This window comes from Lepus europaeus, chromosome 15 (assembly GCF_033115175.1).
Source record: "Lepus europaeus isolate LE1 chromosome 15, mLepTim1.pri, whole genome shotgun sequence".
NCBI classification, from domain to species: Eukaryota; Metazoa; Chordata; class Mammalia; order Lagomorpha; family Leporidae; genus Lepus; species Lepus europaeus.
In genome coordinates, this window is record NC_084841.1 from 46,284,462 (window position 1) to 46,299,221 (window position 14,760).

The 14,760-nt window shown below is 42.6% G+C and overlaps 1 protein-coding gene across 4 annotated transcripts in view; it reads right to left on the reverse strand.

Annotated features, from left to right (window-relative positions):
• The window catches only part of PDE4D (phosphodiesterase 4D), a 1,616,992-nt gene that overhangs the window by 67,495 nt on the left and 1,534,737 nt on the right, over positions 1-14,760 (reverse strand). The gene's annotated exons all lie outside the window — the stretch shown is intronic.

Below are 14,760 nucleotides of genomic sequence, written 5' to 3' on the forward strand. Positions count from 1 at the left end.
TCAACCATATTTCCATCTAATACTTTGCCATTTAACTTAGCAATCTCTTCTTAATTTCTATAACTGCCACCACCAGCCACATCCTCATTTATGTATTTCGTAATTTAAGAGCCTACTACTGAATCTCCTTGTGTTCTCTTGTTCTTACCACCAGTCTGTTTAAAAAGTTCAAATAATATTCCTAAAATCTCATTTTCAATGTGTTACTCCTTTATTCAAGAACCTGCTCTGCAAACTCCCTCCTACTTACTAGTTTTTTAAAAAAATTATTTATATAAAGGGAATAAATTTAATGTATTTCATACATACCATTTTAAGAACATAATGATACTTCCCATCCTACCTGCCTTCCTTCTCTTGCTACCACCCTCCCTCCTCCTTCCCTTCTTATTTTTGTTTCTGCAATGACATACTTTCAATCTACTTTATACTCACAAGCTTAGTCCTCCACTAAATGAAGAATCCAACAAGTAGGAAGTAGAAAAACCACTGTTTCTCAGGAGTATAAACAAGGGCTATAAACAATAATCAAATCTCAAACTTTCAATTTCACTCATATACATTTATTTTGTACTCTACATATTAGTTACCACAAATCAGGGAAAACATATGATACTTGACCTTTGAGGACTAGCTTATTTGACCAAACATGACGATGTCACCATTTAACATAAGGACTTTCATAGCTGGCTTTTCAATACCTTTCCAAACTTGCTTTCATTCACTAACCCATCTAAGGTTGCCCTTCATAGCCAATCCCACCTGGAAATAGATTGAGTCCACCTGGCCCAACATGCTGGCTTCTGTGGATGGCTTTTTTTAACATCACTTTTGTATCTGTTTCTAGGCCTTTCTTTAAGTCCCTAGGACATGCCTGACATTTAGAGGTGCTCCACAAACACTTGTATGTGAATAATTAAGCATGCTTGCTTTCTAGCAAAGAGCAATATTTCTTTCCAAGGAAGATTTAAGCAGAAACACAATTCTGGGTATGGCTCCCTAGAAGTATTCACCTCTTGTTTTCAATCTCTTGCTTTCAAACTCCTTCTCTTTTTAGAGGTACCAGGAACTAACACAGCTAGACCTTAGAAATGGTTAAGCAGACTGTAGTGTTTTATCCAAGTGAAATATTCATATTAAAATCCAAATAGCAAGTGTTACAGCATATATAAAGAATAGTGTTTACAAAATAAGGAGAAATTTCACAAGAATGCATTAACACACTGGTAGGAAGCCTGGGGAAAACAGGTGAATCCTACCAAGATCAGGATGGGTTCCCCATGCAAACTAAAAGGGGAAGATCAGCTGAAATTCCTACCTACGCTTGTTGCTCTAAGCTCAATCCAGTCTGAAGAGCTCACTTCTATTTTCTAACATATTTATTTATTTGAAAGTAGGAGTTAGAGAGATAAAGAAATCTTCCATCTACTGGTTCACTTCCCAGATGGCCACAATAACCAGTACTGGGCCAGGCAGAAGCCAGGAGCCAGGAGCTTCTTCTGAGTCTTCCACGTGGGTTGCAGGGGGCCAAGCACTTGGTCCATTTTCTGCTGCTTTTCCCAGGCCATTATCAGGGAGCTGGATGGGAAGTGGAGCAGCTGGGACCTGAACAGGCACCCAAATGGGATGCCAGCACTATAGGCAGCAGCCTTACCCATCATGCTACAACACCAGCCCCTAACAGCAATATTTAAACCCCTATTTCTCCATCAATACCACAGAAGGCAATATTGCTTATGCTGTCTCAATGAGACTAGTAAGACATACCTACGCTATCTACTTATCACCCCTGGATTCTACATACACATATACACTCTGCTATTGGAGCTTTTATTTAAAAAAAAGATTTTTGAATTTCAGACTTTTATTAAATTTTTCCATAGAACATGACTTTTTTTTTTGATGGGGTGGACAGTGAGAGAGAGACAGAGAGAAAGGTCTTCCTTTGCCGTTGGTTCACCCTCCAATGGCCGCCGCGGCCGGCATGCTGCGGCCGGCGCACTGCGCTGATCCAAAGGCAGGAGCCAGGTGCTTCTCCTGGTCTCCCATGGAGTGCAGGGCCCAAGCACTTGGGCCATCCTCCACTGCACTCCCTGGCCACAGCAGAGAGCTGGCCTGGAAGAGGGGCAACCGGGACTAGAACCTGGTGTGCTGGCACCGCTAGGCAGAGGATTAGCCTGTTGAGCCATGGCGCTGGCCCAGAACATGACTATTGTCTCTTAAAAAACACTTTCTTAACCTTTATAATTCCCAGCCACATTATACCATGGATCTACTTTTATCACAGAGTTTACTTGACTCATTGCACATTACTCTATCTTGCACACACCATCATCCTCATCTCCTGATCTTTGTCCCAACTTCTCACTTAGCAGGAGTACCTTCCTAAGTCTTTGCATATAAAGTGGGCAGTGGGGGTAGGTATAATTTATGATTCTTTGCACTTTAAGGCACAATGCTTTCAACCTTTCTGAAAGTCTAATAAATCTTTTGAGAATCGGATGCAAACATCCCCAGAAAACTGAACATGAATTTATATGATCCAGATTTTTTTCAAAGTGTTCATGGGTCTCCCTGAAATCACCAAGAACTCCAGGTTGATAATTCTTTTCTGAATGAAGCAGAGAAAGGAACTGTTTTGATCAATGCTGCTCTCAGAATCCTTTATTCAGGATCAACATTACTGTTGCCTTCTTCCTTCCCTTTTTGTACTTTCTCATAAATCTCTGCTTAGCACTTAGGCTTTCTTCACTATGAGCTACCTCAGGGAAAACAATGCCAAAGAGACATTCACTCCATTTAAAGAAACAAAAGCTGAGTCAAGGGGAAAAACACCCACACAAAAGTTCCTAGTCACTAGGCCCTTTAAGCAGGTTATGAACAGAGCCTCAGAAAGTAATTTCCTATATCCAATTTTTATTCTCATTACTTGTGTTGTAAGTACCGTATACGTGAGAAGCTATGTTGGGCTACTGAGAAATTGCATTTGTTGAGTGTATGTCCATTATGCAACCAGTTTCAAAACTCAAGGTTAGAAGCACTACGCCTTCAAAGGCAGGCAGTCAGAAAGTATTCCCAACCCCAATGTACACTGAGCTTACCCACTAGTGTATGGGCTGGCTCCATGCACAAAGTTAAATGAAAGAAATGCTTTATAGTTATATTAGAGCATGTAAACAGATTTCAATTCCCAGCAAAAAAAAAAAAATCCCAAAACATGCATGAGAGAATCTATAACCTGCATAGCTCCGTGTGGAAGCAGGATGATAGATCAGAAAGACTTTTAAGTCATCCAGATTCCAAAGTCCAGCTTTTCATTGTTCTAGTTGTGTTATCTTGATTTAAATACCCAAGCTCATTACGTAAGTTGGGAATACAGGGTTATATTGAGAAATGCATGAGAAAATGACCGCAACACTCATAGAGCTGGATCTGACTTACAGAAAGTGCTCAGGCAGTAAGTAGTAACTATTCTAGAGCTGGCAGTGTCACGTCCCAGCGTCCCCTATCAGAGTACTGGTTGTTCCGCTTCAGAGCCACCTTCCTGCTAACACGCCTGGGGTGGCAGTGGAAGATAGTCCAAGTTCTTGGACCCTGCCACCCATGTAAGAGAACTGGATGGAGTTCCTGGCTCCAGGCTTTGTCCTGTCCCCGCCCTGGTTGCTGTGCCATTAGGGGAGTGAACTGAACCAGCAGATGGAAGATCTCTCTCTCTCTCTCTCCCCACTCTCTGTGTCTCCTTATCTCTGACGCTCTGCCTTTCAAATAAATACAAACTTCTTTTTTTTTTTTTTAACAAAACGGTGATTATTTTGATTCAACTTACAGAATTATTTAAATAAATGAAACTGCAATAAATTACTTAATACACGATGGCATCCTACTCTTACAGGTTTTCAATCCTAAAACAATTAATTTTCTTTTCATCACAATCAACACTCAAGTATTAACTGGTTCTGAGCTAAATGGGAGTAAACAACTCTAGATCTAGAATACCATCACAGGACCACATTGCCTGTTTCAGTCACAACACATGAAAACTATATACAAGGTATGTCACTAGTTATTGACAGATCACCACTTATTATGAGGATGCTGGAAGGATTTTTCTAAACATTTCCTAAAGAATGTTTCAATGAACATTATCCCTGTAATAGTCTCCTTACTCATAGAGTTCTATGATCAAACAAGCTTGGGGAATGTTGTATATGCAGCCTTTTGTAATGATGAACCTACATGAACCCACATGAACCTACCACAAGCTAGAAGTTCTATAGCACAGACACTTACCTAATTTGAATTTAGCAAATATTACCCAAAGCTATTTGATTTTGGAATGCTTTTACTCATACACCAACTATCAGATCTTGAAGCATACTTGGAAAATGTTGTCCTACTCCTATTTACACCTGTGTGTCTGATGAATACAAAACATACACATATGTATTCTGTAGGTTCCCACATGCTTGCAATCTCCACTATTGACATTTTCTTTCCCTTCCTCCTGCCTCTGTATGCAGTTGATAAATGCTCAGAGGGTAATTTTCCTTCCTTCTACCCTTCCTCTTTTCTTTTCCTTTCTTTCATTTTTGCAAAATGAGAGCAGTCCAAACATCTATACATATTTATTGAGCCTCTCTGAAGTGCTAGTTGCTCTGAAATATAAGAAGATGAAAGATTCAGTGGCCTGGACCTGGGAAGGAACTCAGAATATCCTTCTGAGAAAAGTCAGACACATGATCAACTGCTGCCCAGAGACAGTGTAGGGTGGCATATGAATCATTCAGGCAGGGAGTGCTACTGTAGTTTGGAGCAAGGAGCGGGAAACATGGTCCACAGCAGAGTGTGCAGGGTCCTAGGGAGAAGGGGGACCTGGATACACGTCTTCAACGGAGGCTGTGGCTTGAATGGTTGCGAAGGGAGGCCGTTATCTGGCATTCCTTTTAGGTAGGAGGAAGGTCTGGGGCCTGAATAAGTTTAATGTATGTAGGCGGTAAATGGCCTGGAAGGAGTAGACCCTTTCCAGGACAGAGAAAGGAAGTAGAGTTGAATACTTAAATGTGTGGCCTCCAGCTAATGGATATTGTGGGAATTGGTTAAGTGCACTGATAGCCCAGAGGGGTAATATGGAGAAGAGAGAAAGAGGTAAATTATAAAGTCATTGTAGTAGTTTAGATGCACAGCTAGAAGCAACAAGTTCTGGAAGTATCCATTTATTGGTCTATTGAAAATTACAGCAATACAAAGAGCATGAGCTTGGGATCAGAGGTTCAAATACTGGCTCTGCAATTCAACAACCATGTGACAAATTTTGGTAAATTATTTACCTTCTTTACACCCCAGTGTTATCTTTTGTAAAACAGCTCTAAAAACACAATCTGTAGAAGTGTATTTTTACTCCCAGATACTTTTCTCACATTTTCTTTCTTTTTTTTTTTTTAAGGCTTATTTATTTATTGGAAAGGCAGAGTTACAGAAAGAGAAAGAGAGATCTTCAATCTGTTGGTTCACCTTATCTCTCCACATCCCCAAATGGTTACAAAAGCCAAGGCTGGGCCAGGCTGAACCCCAGAGCCAGGAACTTCTTCCAGGTCTCCCACATGGGTGCCAAAAGACCCAACGACTTGGGCCATCTTCCTCTGCTTTTCCAGGAGCATCAGCAGAGATCTGGATTGGAAGTGGAGTAGCCAGGACTCAAAATGACATCGATATGAGATCCTGGAATCACAGAGGCAGCTTAACCTGCTATGCCATGACACTTGCCCCATATTTTATTTCAATTTTAAGACTAACTTTAATGTAAAAACTGTGTATCCATATCTCCATTTGCTTTTTGTTGGTTTCCCCTTAGCTTAAATGCATGATTTGTAAAAAAAAAATTATAAATATTAATCAAATCTGTTGCATGTAACTTGTAAGAGATGCTTTAAAGAGTACTCCATCTCTCCATCTCATCTGAAAATATATTCAAAATTAGCAAAACAATCTTGTAAATTTTTTTATACTAGCAGTAGTCAGCCTCTGTACCTCTCTGAAAATGAACACGATTAGCAGAAGTATAGATGGAACCTATTACTTTAAATTAAACTTGAGGGGCTGGCACTGTGGCATAGTGGGTAAAGCTACCACCTGCAGTGCTGGCATCCCATATGGGCGCTGGTTTGCATCCCAGCTGCTCCACTTCTGATCCAGCTCTCTGCTGTGGCCTGAGAAAGCAGTAAAAGATGGCCCAAGACTTTGGGCCCTGGCACCCATGTGGGAGACCCAGAGGAAGTTCCGGGCTCCTGGCTCCTGGCTTCGGATCAGTGCAGCTATGGCTGTTGCGATCAACTGGGGAGTGAACCAGAGGACGGAAAACCTCTCTTTCTCTGCCTCTCCTTCTCTCTCTGTGTAACTCTGACTTTGAAATAAATAAATAAATCTTTAACAAAAAAAAATAAATTAGTTAAACTTGAGTCATTTCAGTAAACAATATGCATAAATCATGTCATTTATGGTTTTTTTCAACCCTTAATATTAGCTTTTGGAAACATATTATTCCACAGCAATTGGATAATTTTTGCCACACTCTGATTTTATAAATTTATATTTTCATCATTGTTTATTTATTTGAAAGGTACCCTAAAAGTGTCCTTTCTTCATTACATCTGTAATTCCTTACAATCTTCCTGCAAACGAACATTACGGAGAACCTCAACTTCTGTGCAGACTGCCATCGCCTTCTAGAGCCCAGACTCTGCTCACTACTCAGGAATTTTGGGAGAACTAAATGAGATGAGGCCATGGCTGACAAACTTTTTCTATAATAAATCACAGTAAAATATAAACTTTATGCTGTAACTCAAGATACCTGTTTAAAGTAGGAGGTACAATGAATAACATTGTTAATTGCTCTTATTTTTGAAGATAGATGAGTGCTGCTTGCTAGAATAAAAATTATGTGTTGCCACCTGCATTTGCTTAAAAGGGGGTGGTGGTGGACTCTTACTGAAGCAGCTCTGGGGGGAAGGTGTTGTGGTGCAGCAGGCTAAAGGGCTGCTTGCAATGCTGGCATTTCCTATCAGAGCACCTGTTTGAGTCCTAGCTGCTTCACTTCCGATTCAGACCCCTGCTGATGCACTTGGAAAGGCAGAAGATGGCTCAAGTACTTGGGCCCAGGCCACCCACACGGGAGACCAGGGTGGAGTTCCTGGCTCCTTGTATTCCAAGCTTGTGGTTTCAGCTTGGCCTGGAGGAGTTAACCAACAGATGGAAAATCTCTGTCTGTCTGTCTCTTTCCTACCTTCATCCCCCTTTCCCTTTCCTCCTCTCTGTGTTTCAAATAAATAAAAATTTTAAAGTCATTTTAAATACTTTGACAACTAATTTTTTAGAAGATAAACATTTTAGGGGACAACGTAAGAGGCCAGTTTACACCTCTGATATCAACAGTGCTTAGCATTAGTCAAAGAAACTTCCATGAGAATGGTGCTTTACAGGAGCCTACCAGGACCTTACAATTTCAAGGTAGAGAGATTAAGAAGTGCTCCTGGTGTCTTGAATACTAGCATGTGGTCATGGAAACACTATTTGATTTGGATCAAAAGGCAGAGATTTCTTTCCTGGTTTCAACAGTTACTCAGAAATGGTCTTGGCCAAGTGATCTCAGCTGTTCCTGGACCAACTGGACCCCTAAGTGATGTGCTGGGAAGAATGTGGCCTGTCCAAAAATATCTGACCCTGAAGACCTGGCAATGACCTATAATCCAATCAATAAGGGAGCACTGTTTCCCAAAGACCACTGTACATCTTAACCTTTTCACTGGCAAGGGATAGGAGAAGCACATCTTTCCATTTGGACTTCATCTTCCATTTTAGCTTCTAAAATCTTACAAGAGTAATCCTGGCAAAACTTTCAGTATCGTCTTTGTCTTCATTCAGTTCCTGTTCAATAGTCTTACATTTCCAAAGCACCTCTTGAAAAATAATAGTAGTATCTTCCCTTACTCAAGACCATACTCTAGATTTTTTAAAATGATGTATTTTATTTATTTGAAAGGTAAAGTTACAGAGAGAGCGGGAGAGACAGAAAGAGAAGTCTTCACCAAATGGCTACAATGGTCAGAGCTGGAGCAGACTAAAGCCAGGAGTCAGGAGCTTGCTCTGGGTCCCCCCCGTGGGTGCAGGGGCCCAAGCACTGGGACATCTTCCATTGCTTTCCTAGGTACACTAGCAGGGAACTAGATAGGAAGTGGAGCAGCTGAGACTCAAACGGGCGCCTATATGGGATGCCAGCATTGCAGGTGGCAGTTTAAACCTCTACACCACAACACTGGCCCCTCTAGAATTTCTTAGTACCTAGATTTTTAAAATATCAAGCCTCAGTTAATCTTTTCAGAACTCCCGAAATCTACCTCACCTGATGCACCTGCCCTGTGGTTAACCCCACCTTCTCCTCCACCTCCTGTCAGCAAGTTTCGTCAGAGTCCCTTCTCTGCGTTTTGGTCACTCTGTGTTACTTTATTTATTATTTATTAGTGCCACTGGACCATCTCACTCTCTCCTCCTCTACTCAATTCCCACCCATGACAACCTACTTCTTTAATGTGGAAGTCCCTTCAAAGGAAATTCTACACAGACACAGAAGAGTTCTGCAGGGAGCCCACAGTGGAGTCGGTGCTGAGGTTGCTGGGGCGTGGTGTGGGGCAGGGGAGGCACTCATGAGTAGATTCAGATGATGGGTCTCAGAAGTGGAGGAAATCCACATACTGCCTTTGATTTGGTTTTACCTGGAGTGAGTCCTTTGCACAGAAAAAGCTGGGTAGCTGGAGATTGCTACACATTCATCCTGATCTACTTAAATTCTATTCGACACATTCCTTTCTCTATAAATACTTGCTGAACCCTGCAGGGCAGAGGAAGTAGAGGACAGGGGACTGGTGTTTTATGAGGTGCTCCACTTACACAGCTTAGTTTAGAAGATCTATGGCTTCAAGGAGTCCACAGCCTAGAGGGACTGAGCCACACATGAACAATCAAGTGATGTCTAAAGACAGTTCTGTGTTCTATGGCAGAAGCACACATGAAGGTAAGCCAAGCCAGGCTTCCTGGGGAGGATGCGTGCCCCTGTCCACCTGGTAACTCATGACTAGAGTTTGCAAGCTTAGCTGGGACTCAGAGAACAGTGAATGAACACTGAAAGAAGGGGTGTGGTGGTTCACAGCTCATGGCACTGGGTCTCAAGCTCACCAAGCATGAGAGTCTTTTATTCCCCCACAGTGAGCCTCCAAAAGTGTGGAAACTCAACCAACTCAAACTGCAAGGACACAGTGGCGATTATGGAAGGCAGAGGAGAAAAACTGGGTTTGCTGGAGAAGGAAGTGAAGAGAATTCAGCACTTTGAGAACTTGATTAAACTACTGCAGTTTCAATTCTCCACTTATCCTCCCGCTGCCTGCTTTTTCCCATCCCACAGGCTGGATGGGCCCTGTGGCCCCCAGGATCCTGCTTTCTTTGTAGGGCAATGCACATTTAGCTGTGGAATCATCAGGGCAGAAACCACTGCCAGCATAATTTTCCTTCAGGGTGAGATTTGCACTTGAATTTATCCTGCTTCGTTAGATGCAGCTCTGATTCCTCTATTCCTTTCTTAAGAAAGAAGACTGGTGGATCCTTCCTTCTGTTAATCCTTGCGTGGAATATCTGCTGGGTTGTGCTGGACCACAGAGGGGTCTGACAAGGGCTAAAATGTCAAGAGAACTGTTTTTGCAGTAAGGCAATCCTCATTCCCAAACCCAGGCGTGGCCAATGACTAGCCTGAGAAACTCATATAGGCTAATTCACTTACCTAAGCTGTTGGCTACCTTGGGAAATGGGCAAAGCAGCACATCATAGGGTGGTTGTGAAGACTCAACAAGGTTCTGCCTATGAAGCAGTGTCTGAAGAACAATAAGTACTCAGAAGGGTACTGTGATGAGGAATTTTATATGCCAGCTCCCTAGAGCACGTTACGATTTAGGAAAAAAAAAAAAACAACACCACCAAAACTCCAACTCTTGCCAGCTTAGTCCATCACTTCATACTTCTGCGACATGCTGTCATCCAGCAGGAGCTAATTGAGGGGGGCTGTTCTCAGCTTTTATCAACATGATTAGTCATAGTAATCCTAGAAAGAGTCCTCAAAGTATTGATCTAGCTAAATCAGCAGAACTTTTCAGCCCAGACATCCTGGATCTTTGTAGCTTGCCATTGCTAATTTGGTCAGAACAATTCAGATGGTAGGGAAAAACATTTCCAACAGAAAAAAATAAATTAGCTTTCTGAAAAACAAGGACCCCTGGGTTAAAAGAGCCTCATGAAGACAGCCTGATCAACCTCCTTATTTTGCCATATTGTCTAGCATTGGTACATGACTGGGGAAGATCCAGGTTGCCTATAAGCAGCAGTTCCCTCCAAAGACAGATATTGGCAAATGCTATGTTTGACACATGACAGCCAAATCAAAATCAAACGTTACGTCTTCAAGCCATGAAATTCCTAAGCAGTCTATCACTATGATTTGTTTACCACTAGACTGAATTTCTCCAAAGCTGGGACCAGACTGAATTCATTTTTTGACCTCTGGTGATACACCTGAGCTATCACATACTAGGCTCCAGTAAATACATGTTGAATTAAATTAAATTGATTAACCCTAGCATATTGGCCTCACGACAGCTTCTTTTCTGTAATGTTTTCAAAGCTTCTAATACACTAGAGCATTTCAATGTTAGTGGAAGATGAAAGTGGTTCAGGGGATAGCAAACTAATGCTCTATGACATCACATGATTAAAGTGACCCTTATCTCCATTTTTTTCATTGTAGAGAACTATAGAGACTTTTGTTCTCTTGGTGCCATAGACACTATTATTTGCTTAGTTCTCAATGGCTCATACATCCCACAGGGCCTGGAACTTCCCAGGTATATGTCTGTTATAGCACTGCAATTATGAGTAGTATTGCTTTTCATGCTAACAATGTCTTTGGATGTTGAATGATATGGATGGCCTGATAGTGGGAGAGTTTACTATACAGCTGCTCAACTTCATCCTCCTTAGAAGTTTTGGTTCTGGGGCCGGCGCCATGGCTCACTTGGCTAATCCTCCACCTGTGGCACTGACATCCCATATGGGCACCAGGTTCTAGTCCCGGCTGCTCCTCTTCCAGTCCGGCTCTCTGCTGTGGCCCGGGAAGGCAGTGGAGGATGGCCCAAGTGATTGGGCGCCTGCACCCGCGTGGGAGACCAGGAGGAAGCACCTGACTCCTGGCTTTGGATCAGCGTAGTTCCGACCGTAGTGGCCGTTTGGGGGGTGAGCCAACGGAAAGGAAGGCCTTTCTCTCTGTTTATCTCTCTCACTGTCAGTAGCTCTACTTCTCAAAGAAATAAATTTTAAAAACTTAAAAAAAAATGTTTTGGTTCTATACCTGGCCCCATTTCCCTCTGTGGAGGCTGCTCGTTGGTTCACCCTCCAATGGCCGTTGTGGCCGGCGCACTGCGGCCAGTGCATCGCGCTGATCTGAAGCCAGGAGCCAGGTGCTTCTCCTGGTCTCCCATGCGGGTGCAGGGCCCAAGCACTTGGGCCATCCTCCACTGCCTTCCTGGGCCATAGCAGAGAGCTGGCCTGGAAGAGGGGCAACCAGGATAGAATCCGGCACCCCAACCGGGACTAGAACCTGGTGTGCCGGTGCCGCAAGGCGGAGGATTAGCCTGTTGAGCCACGGCGCTGACCTGTATTGGATCTTCTTATGCCCGAAAGAAACAAAGACTCCCTAATAATCAGTTCCTTAAATCTACTAAAATCTAGAAGACATGTCCATTGAAAACTCTACCTTAGTAATTAAACTTAAGTTTCTCAGGTTAAAAATGCACCATAAAAAGCAGCTTATTTTGTCAAAATCAGTTAAGGCCCTCTAATGTGATTTGGAATAAGTGGACAAAAATTAAAATGCAGCTGATCAAGATAATCAGAAAGCTCACTTCATTCTGTCAATAACAATGGCAATTTAGCAGATTCTTTTTATTACTGAGATGCAATTGTCCTTGGCTTTAATGTCTTGTAATGATGGAATAAATTCAATTACTTCGTAGTTTTAGGAACATTTGGCTACATCATGTTTTGGTGCTTCCATTAACCCCACTGGAAATTAAATCAGCCCTGTGATTGCTCATTCTTCCTATTCAGGGGCACATCTGCCTCGTGTCAGCCAAACCGTAACCATTACCTACTTTAATCCAAGACACTCCCATAGAATTAAAAGAAATCACCTTTCCCACTCCTCTCTCCTCAGATCTCCCTGTTTGTAGCTATCAAATTTTGGCATGCCTGCTGGCATACAGTCTTGTCGGAACAAGCCAGGTAATTCTCATGTGAGACTTTGGGTCAAAATGTACCTGAGATTCCAATTTGAATGAGATCATGAGTTGATGAGCACATGAAGAGCAGCAAACAGTTTGAAGAACTTAACTACTTTTATTTGGTGCTACCGGTTTCTCCTTTCCCCCTTTCCAAATAAACATGCACACTTTGATGCTTAGAGCCTATTGCCCTGTGTCATTAAAATTAGTCTAGAACATTTTACGATGAGGCCTTTATTCATGGTAGGCAAAATATTCTATATTCTAGCACAAACTCACACAGCTTCCCTGATCATACTATACATTACATTGCAAACAGAATGTTACAGACTGCAGTACTCAAAACGTTCATGAAAAAACAGGATTTTTAAATATTTTGTTGCAAAAATTTAAAATCCATGGATTTTCAGAAAATAATATGTGCTTTCCAAGAACTTTCTGAGTATCTCTCACACTTAAAATACGTGCATGGAGCAAGTGTTGTGACACAGTAGGCCTTGGGATGCCTGTATCACAAATCAGAGTGATTGTTTGAGTCCTGGCTACTCTGCTTCCAATCCAGCTCCTTGCTAATGTGCCTGGGAAATAGTGGATGATAGCTTACATATTTGAGTTCCTGCCACTCATGTGAGAGACCTAGATGGAGTTCCTAGCTCTTGGCTTCCGGCTGGCCCAGCTGCAGCTGTTGCAGCTATTTGAGGAGAGAACCAATGAATGGAAGATATCTCTTTCTCCTCTCTCTGTCATTCACCCTTTCAAATAAGTAAATAAATAAATAAATCTTTAAAGAAAATTAACTACCTGCATGGGCAGGCTAAACTGGTATTTGGGATTCCTGCATCCCATACTGAGTGCCAGTTTGAGTCCTGACTGGGAAGTACTTGGGCCCCTGTCACCATGTAGGAAATGCAGATGGAATTCCATGCTCCTGGACTCAGCCTGGCCTAGCCCCAGCTGTTGAAGACATTTGGGAAATAAACCAGTAGATAGAAGATCTCTCTCTCTCTTTCTCTGTGTGCATGTGTGTAACCTATCTCTATGTCATTCTACCTTTCAAATAAATAAATAAAACCTGTTTTTTTAAAGATTTATTTGAAAAGCGAGTTTTACACACACACACACAGGTAGAGGTAGAGGTAGAGGGAGAGGGAGAGGGAGAGGGAGAGAGAGAGAGAGAGAGAGGAAGAGATCTTCCATCTACTGGTTCACTTCTCAGATGGCCGCAATGGCCAGGGCTGGGCCAAGTGTCCCACATGGGTGCAAGGGCCCAAGAACTTTGGCCATCCTCTGCTGCTTTCCCGGTGCATTAGCAGGGACCTGGATCAGAAGTGGAGCACCAGGGACTAGAACGACTGTCCATATGGGATGCCAGCACTGCAGACGGCTGCATAATCCACTATGCTACCGCGTCCACCCCAATAAACCTTTTTAAAAAGTAAAAAATTAATGTATGTAGCATTATTAATAGGCAACATCATGGCAGAGACTGCCAGCCTTGCCCTAAAATTAATGTGATTCCTTATCAGCTGCACTGAAATTCAAACTTTCAGCTAAGCATATGGCTACTCAACATAGAGAAAATTCTCAGGCTTCTTTGTGACCAGATGTTGCTACATAATTAAATTCTGCCAAGTGGATTGGCAGTAGCAGTGTTACATGAAGGTTTTAAAAACTTTCCTTAAAAGAGATAGATAGATAGATAGATAGATAGATAGATAGATATGGTGTATCTTTCATCTGCCTGTCTTTTGTCTTTCCTACTGGTTAAACTGTGAATTTGATGGCTGGAGCTGGAACAGCCATATTAGACCATGAGTTGAATCGAGGTGGAGTCCACACGTAACAAAGCAACTAGATGGATGGAACATGGAACATGTGTCCTTGAACCCTATGGAATATTGTGGCCACATTAGTTCTGTGCTGCCCATTTAATTTCAGATGTCAACATGAGAGAAATGCTCATATTATCTTGTTTAAGCCACTGTTATTTATTTATTTTTGACAGGCAGAGTTAGACAGTGAGAGAGAGACAGAGACAGAGAGAAAGGTCTTCCTTCCGTTGGTTCACCCCCAAATGGCTGCTATGGCTGGCACACTGCGTCGACCCGAAGCCAGGAGCCAGGTGCTTCTCCTGGTCTCCCATGCGGGTGCAGGGCCCAAGGACTTGGGCCATCCTCCACTGCCTTCCTAGGCCACAACAGAGAGCTGGACTGGGAGAGGAACAACCGGGACAGAATCTGGCACCCCAACCAGGACTAGAATCTGGGGTGCCAGCGGCACAGGCGGAGGATTAGCCTAGTGAGCCTCAGCGCCGGCCGTGTTATTTTATTTTTTAAAAGTTTATTCATTTGAAAGGCAGTAAGAGAAGAGGGGGGCAGGAGATAGA